General features: G+C 42.2%; 1 non-coding gene across 1 annotated transcript; it reads right to left on the reverse strand.

The window, feature by feature from the left end:
• Nucleotides 1-6,918: 6,918 nt before the first annotated feature.
• LOC131918905 (U1 spliceosomal RNA) lies at nt 6,919-7,082 on the reverse strand. The gene has a single exon (XR_009381129.1). It is a non-coding gene; the product is annotated as a U1 spliceosomal RNA (small nuclear RNA).
• Nucleotides 7,083-7,614: the final 532 nt, after the last annotated feature.

Below are 7,614 nucleotides of genomic sequence, written 5' to 3' on the forward strand. Positions count from 1 at the left end.
AATCCTTTTTCTAACTAAGAATCTAAAACAAGTCAAATGCAATAAAGTACTTGAGGTCCTAGAGTACATATGAAGTGCCAGATCAGAGGGCTGTTGGGGACCCCGGGGGTTCCAGTCTCTGGTAAGTCACACTATGCTTCACTTTCTATGAACTCTTGATCATTTGAATTCTATAACATTTCAAAAGCAACAGAGTACCTAAAATATATTAGAAACTCTACTATCATAGCTACCACAGAAAACACAGACCTTAGAAAATCTCCTCGATGTTATTAAATGAAGAATATACTCTTTGGACTAAAATATAAAGCCACAGTAGTTTTATCTTTTGTATTACTTCCCGGGGCCGAGTTACACATTAGTAAGCAGCCGGCTCCAGGCTTGACCTAGCCTTGCCGTGCCTCCTCATGGTCTCCCTGCTCTTCAGGAATTGCTGAGTCTCCTGGTGTGGCGGTACTGATTAAAGACAGTACTGAGAACAGACAACATGTTTTGTTTTTGCTGGAACAGAGTTAATTTTATGGACTGTGCTTGCTTCCTCTCTCAGCGGGATATGGCCCTTAACTAACATTTAATATAAGCTCTGTGTGTGTGTTGCGGGGGTGGTGCATCTAAGTGTTTGCCTGTGTTCAAACTAAGATGCCAAAACTATTTGTTGTCATTTCTTCCCATGGGCTTTTTAAGATTTCTTGCTGTCTAACCAGTAAGCAGAAACAGAGAGGATCATCAAATCATTGCTGAACTTAGCCTTGGAAATACTATCTACTGTTTTCCAAGGGTTGCTCTATGAAACCCCATAGAATCCATGCTTGCGTCCACTAAGATGTAGTTGTTACATTTGCTTTTCGTGGTGTTTCACCCTCAGAAGAAATTCCTGTCTGTCCTTGTTACAAGCAATGTTATGGTTATGGTTTCCCATCTAATTAAAGGCAGGCTCTCTCTCTCTCTCTCTCTCTCTCTCTCTCTCTCTCTCTCTCTCTCTCTCTCTCTCTCTCTCAGATTCTATAAGTTGTATAAGTGATCAAACACTCTTCACTCTTTTTCATCCTGGCTGCTAGCTTGCCAGTCACTGCCCGATTCACTGTCCCTTAGAGCCACCTCCATTAGCTTCTATGGAAGGTTTGCATATGCTTTTTCCCCCCTTAGGAATATGTTACACCCCACTCTAGTTCCATACTTATTCCTCGTCTAGTTACAGTTTATTCTACCTTCTAAAGATCTCCACTGCTGCCTTAAAGAAAACGTCAAGTTAAAAGGTACTGGAGAGAATAGATGCTGAGTCAGCAAAAGAAGGCAGCAGCAGGAAGAGGAGGAGGAGAAGGAAGGAAGAAAGAAAGAAAGAAAGAAAGAAAGAAAGAAAGAAAGAAAGAAAGAAAGAAAGAAAAAGAAAATGTAAGAAGGTAAAAAAGGGACTGGGGGAGGGAGGAAGAGAGGGAAGGAAGGAAGTAGGGAGGGAGGGGAGGAAGGAGGGAGGGAGGGGAGGAAGAGGAAGGGTCTTATTCTATGATGAGAAGTTGGACTAAGTCTCACAGAATTCACTAAGAATTTCATAACTAATGAAGTACATACAGATCGTTGTGGACTAGAATTAACATGAAATCATTTGAAAGCCAGTATCTGAAGCCTGTTCTCTAACTTGGTTGCTCCTTATCTATTTATTGCTACTCACTAAGGTCCACTTTGAAATGCAGTGAGGTATGAAATGCACCTTTCCTTTTTGTTTCAGAAACATAACTAAAGCTTCAATTGGAAGAATGAAAACTGACCCTTAGCCCTTTGCCCAGTCTAAAACCATGTTCTGGATACATCCCCACAGGACTTAGTAAAAGGTAACCAAGCTAGTTCTTTAGCCAGCAAATCTAGCCACCAATACCGAGGTGGACAAGTAGATAATGTGTGGCTGTTTTTCATGAATGCTGGTAGGAGAAATTGAGAGGAGCCTGGTGCTTCATCTTTCCTCTTCACAGAGCACTTCCTTTCTAATTCACACACACACACACACACACACACACACACACACACACACACACACATACACCTCAAGCCAAGAGGAGAGTGGCATGAAGGAATTCATTGTAGAGACTGGGGTTATATTTTCTGTAGGAAGACCCTGGTCCCTGGCCACCTGCCAAGCACTTGGGGAGCCGTCAGATCTCAGATTGCTGCCCTTTCAGAGAAGACTTAAGAAAACCTGCCATGTGGACCTCTGCTGTCTCCAACGTCCCCACTACACTGTGAGATAGACATGATGGCTGCCTCTCCTCAGAGGACTCCCAGAATGTGAGGTTGGCTAATAGAAACTGCCACAGAGCTAGAGTATAGAGCCACCGTGGGGGTGCCCCACAGCCCATGTGATTTCTAAGAAATAGCAGAGTTCTGCAGGTGACCACTAGGCTCCAAGTACTCTGACAGGTTGCTGGTGGAGCGGGCTCCCATTATATGGAGAACACTTCCACAACAGATAGGAGGAAGGTTCAGAGAAAGCAACAAGTATGCATCACCTGTGTGTGGGGATGGTCGTGTGGACATCCCTGGTGGGGCCTCCAGAGGCCCCATTAACACACCAGGCAAAAGAGGAACTCTGGGATTCTACCACAACAGTGGTATCCTGATGCCCAGAGGAGTGCAAAGTGCGTAGAGAGGAATTTCTGGTTCTCTTCCTAGGATTCCTGGAGTTCAGCCTCAGCTGGAGAGAGGGGCGTTGAAATGAGCAGAAGTCTAATTTTAAACTTTAATTAAACTTTGCATGGTTCGAATACCCAGGAATAACTGCAAACGGTAACCAGAACTCTATGCCCAGATTGGAAATCTTAGCATTTCTTTGCTCCATACCTGGCTTCTCGGCTTAGGCCTTTCCCATAAACCATTTACACTATTTTGGGAATTTTGACTCAAAATGGAAGATTACACATTTGAAACATGGCGTAAAACAAAAACAAAATAAAACAGGACCAGCTTAGGAACCTTGTAGAAATTGCATTTGTCCCAGAATGTGAGCAGGGAGTTTTAATTAAAACTAAATTGCTAAAGTCACGGTACAGCGTTATTTTTCCTCTCTCAGATAAATAGCTCATTTTCTCTTCATGCCTTTCTTTTCTCCTTTCCCAGATTCCCCTCATTTTTAATTTGCATTTCTCTAATTAGTTTAATTAGAGTGAAAGGGAAAAGCTGGCAGATAAAGGCAGGAATGGGTGAGTTTTGGAGAATGAGCTCAATTTCTACATTCTCAGAGTACAGTGGCCATGATCATGCAGCCACGCAACGTTTTCATACACAGTGAACTTGATTTCGTATGTGACAAGATACTTCTTGCCTAGAGGGAGATACAGGTTCCCAAGAATGGCAGGTTTGTATGGTGCATCCACTACATGTGCCTCCCAACTAGGACTACCTCATCCTCAGCATTGTGGCTACAGAAAGTCACTGCTCACCACGATGCTTTCCCAGCACGACCTCGTTTGCTTACTAGACACAGCAACGCCAAATGTTCTCCCATTTGGATATAAAATTGCACACTCAGCTATCCTAAATCATTTGCAAATTGCCTTCTTAACTGTACTCTAAACTGGACCTTCGATTTTTTTTTCTCCCCATAAAAATCATGTTTTCAAAATGCATGTAGTTTATTTTCTTTCCTACTGACTACTTCCAAAAATCTCCATCCACAGGCTGTCTCCGCTCATAGAAACAGGTGGCTGGAGGCAGGAATACTGGGCCTCGGTTCCCAGTCCACTGGAACTCACTTCCTCCTCAGCAGCTGCTGCCTTGGTGAGCAGATTTAAACCTCTAAACTAACGACACAATTAATCAAAGTAACTGCTTCTAGATAAGTGTACGTAAAACCCAGAGGACATTTAAGGTTAGATCAGTTGACCAGTGAATTAATTTTTATGGACCGCAGGTGGGCCTCCCTCAGGTGAAGACCTTCAACCCTACAACTGTTTAGTGATAGTTTCAGACATGTTTTGACTTTTCTAGTTATACTTCATGAAAGTGGTCACCAAGTACAATATCTCTTTTTTCCCATTTTTGGTTTAATTGGGGGGATTATAATGTAATCACAACATTTCTCCTTTCCCTTTCTTCATTCCAAATCCTCCCATATACCCCTCTCTTCTCTCTGTCAAATTCATTGCCTCTTTTTTCAATAATTGTTATTCCATGCATATATGTAAATGTATACTGTGTTAGCCAGGGTTCTCTGGAGTAGCAGAACTTATAGAATGTATATGTGTATGTGTTTATATATATGTGTATACATATGTATGTGTGTATATATATATATACATATATATGGATTTATTAGAATCACTTACTGTGGTCCAGCTAATCCAACAACAGCTACCTATGGACAGAAGGCCAAGAATCCAGTAATTCTTTAGTCCACAAGGCTGGATGTCTCAGCTGGTCTTCAGTATATACCAGAATCCTGAAGAAGCGGCTCTGATACCAATGAAGGAATGGACTTCCTGCTTAGGCGAGAGCAAGCAGGCAGAGGACAAAGAGCTTCTTTCTTCCCTGTTCTTATACAAGCTTCCAGCAGAAGATGTGGTCCAGATTAGAGGAAGGTTTCCCTGGTCAAAAGATCTAGATCAAAGCTGTGTCTTCTCACCTCAAAGATCTGGATTATAAGTGAGTCGTCCCACTTTGAAGTAAGCAAAAGTCTCTTAGAGGTGTGCCCTCCCCCATTTTGGTGTTTTAGTTAATTTCAGATTAGCCATCCAAGAATAGCCATCACATATATACATATATATTCCAAAATATAATGAATTCAGTCCATATAACTTGTATGTATGTTTTTAAGGCTGAACATTTGGCACTGGACAACCAGTTGGTGTGCCCTTCCCTAGAGAAGACCATCTTGCCTGCTCCCAGCTTTCCTCAGGGGCCTATAGCTCTTTGTGTGCGGTTGAGGCATCATGGACTTTTCCCCATCCAGTTTGGCATGTCAATTGTTTCCATCCTTGTTCAGCTTACATTTGAGCAGTGATGTGGGTAAGACTTTACAGGTGTAGCTTCTGGTGTTGCTAGGAGACACAATCTCACAGCCAACTCCCCGGTCCTCTGGCTCTTACAGACTTTCCGCTCCCTCTTCGGCAGTGTTCCCTGAGCCTTAGGTGTGGAGGTGTTCTGTAGCTGTGTCCATTGGGGCTGGGCTCCTCAACTCAGCATTTTGATTGGGTTTGGTTTTTCTGTAGTACTCTCTGTTGCAAAGAGTTTCCCCGGTGCGGGGTGAAGACTACATTATCTGTGTGTATAAGGACAGATGTTTATAGACTGTTGCTAGGGATTATGTTGGTTAAATAAATTAGAGGTTGTAGATTGTCCTCCAGTTACCATGACTTCACTAGTACTGAATAGTTAGCTAGGTTTTGTAGTAGAATTTTTTTTTTTTTTTTTTGGTTTTTTCGAGACAGGGTTTCTCTGTAGTTTTGCGCCTTTCCTGGAACTCACTTTGTAGACCAGGCTGGCCTAGAACTCACAGAGATCCGTCTGCCTCTGCCTCCCGAGTGCTGGGATTAAAGGCGTGCGCCACTACCGCCCGGCTGTAGTAGAATATTTTCAGGCGTGTTACTTTATGTGGCATTTGTTTAACTCTGTGAAGCTGTGTTACTGTGCCTATGTAAAACACCCAATGATCTAATAAAGAATTGGCCAATAGCAGGCAGGAAAAAGGATAGGTGGGGTTGGCAGGTGGAGAGAAGATATAGAAGGAGAAATCTGGGAGGAGAAGGAGAAAAAGAGAAGAGATGGAGGAGTGAAAAGAGATCTAGGAGCCAGAGAAGGAGGAGGACATCAGGGGCCAGCCACCCAGCTACACAGCAAGCCACAGGGTAAGAATAAAATTTACAGAAGTTAGAGAACAGGAAAAGCCCAGAGGCAAAAGATAGTGGGGATAATTAAATTTAAGGAAAGCTAGCTAGAAACTAAGCCAAGCTAAGGCCAGGCACTGATAATTAAGAATAAGCCTCCATGTATGGTTTTTTGAACCTAAAATGGAAGAAGTGCTTGTTGGGCAGTTACTACTTGGGATTCCTCAGGATGTCACAGTGAGATATGCACACTGGTCATTGTGAACTGAAGGTCTTACTGGACTGAGTGGCTGGGCTTCCAGCTGAAGTAGACTGGAACACCTGGTCACGGACCCTTTTGTGTGGTGGCCTCACTGCAGATTTATTTGGTAGATGATTTCTGCCTAAGAAAAACCCAGGAAAAGCTAGAGGAAGTTGCACGATTTATTTTTTTGAAGTGCCCTCAGAAGTTCCAGGGGCTGGTCACATTTTGCTGGTTCTGAGCTACTTGGCTCATATTCCGTAGGAAAACCACAGACCCCATCTTCCTGCAGAAAGGCAAAGAACCTGAGAACATGTGCCAAACTGTGATTCCCTTACCATAATGAAGCAATTCCTCTATCACTCAGTGCATGAATTCCCACACGATGAAGAAAACTTCTGGAATAACATCATTCTTTAAAACTCCAGAGTGCAACATACAGCTTTTCATTTAGAAATACACAAAATCTAATTATTTAATTTGGTTTAAAGCAAACACTTTGGGTTCTCAAAAGTGCTATCTAAAGATATTTGGAATATTTTTCACCTAAATGGTATAAAATCAAATTATGAAGATTTTGGAGCTCAACATGTCCCACAGAGACTAAAAGATCTCTATGATCAACTAATGAACTTGTTTGGAATCTGTGCTGTAATTAGCATGTTGACACCACCCATTATACAAATCTCCCCCAAAGAAACTCATTCTATGAATGGCACAAAAATTAATCTTTAAGCTCCTAATGATGCAGGGTTATTTAAAGGTGTCTCCATCCTTTTTATAATATATAAAGTACTTGAATGTCATTTTATCTTGGAAGGTTTAAAGAAGAATACAGCTAACCAAAACTTTTTTTTTTTCTTCCAGGGGAGAGCACGAACACAGTCCCCCAGTACCACAAATTGTGCAGTCGAGTTTCTTGTATTTGGGGAAATCGCAGGGGTCAGCATATCCGGACAGCAATGGATAAGCCTCGCCCTGGGAAAACCACCTTCATGATCATGGTATCTCCCTTGCCAGGTAAGTATTAACCAAAAGTTTTTTATCCATGTAGACAAGACACCTGTGTTATTTTCAACAAGGTGGACACTGTGGATCTTTCATACCTGTGGACTCCACATCAGCAGATTCATACCACTGCACACTAAATGTCTTTGGCAAAAAGGAGGTCCCTTGTGTACTGAAAATGTAGACTCCTGCAATGATTTCCTAAACTATAATGTATAACAGCTATTTATATAACATTTACTTCGTTAGGTTTTACAGATGATCCAAAGTCACTGTATCAGAGGATGTGCTGTGGGTACCTGTAAACACTGTCATTTCACCTAGGAGACCTGAGCTTCAAAGGCAGGAGGCTTCTGGACCCAATATCCCACATATGCTAAGGAATTATTGAGTAAAATATTTCAATAGAACCACTAATAGTTGGGGTACTTCAGAAGCTCAATTCCACTCAGAATGAGTTTCACACTATCCCTCGTGGCCCACTTATTCCTCACGTGAACCAAATATCACTACGCTGCAAACTTCTCTGTTTGATCATTCCTTTTCTCTGAA

Source organism: Peromyscus eremicus, chromosome 8b (genome assembly GCF_949786415.1).
Source record: "Peromyscus eremicus chromosome 8b, PerEre_H2_v1, whole genome shotgun sequence".
Classification (NCBI taxonomy): domain Eukaryota; kingdom Metazoa; phylum Chordata; class Mammalia; order Rodentia; family Cricetidae; genus Peromyscus; species Peromyscus eremicus.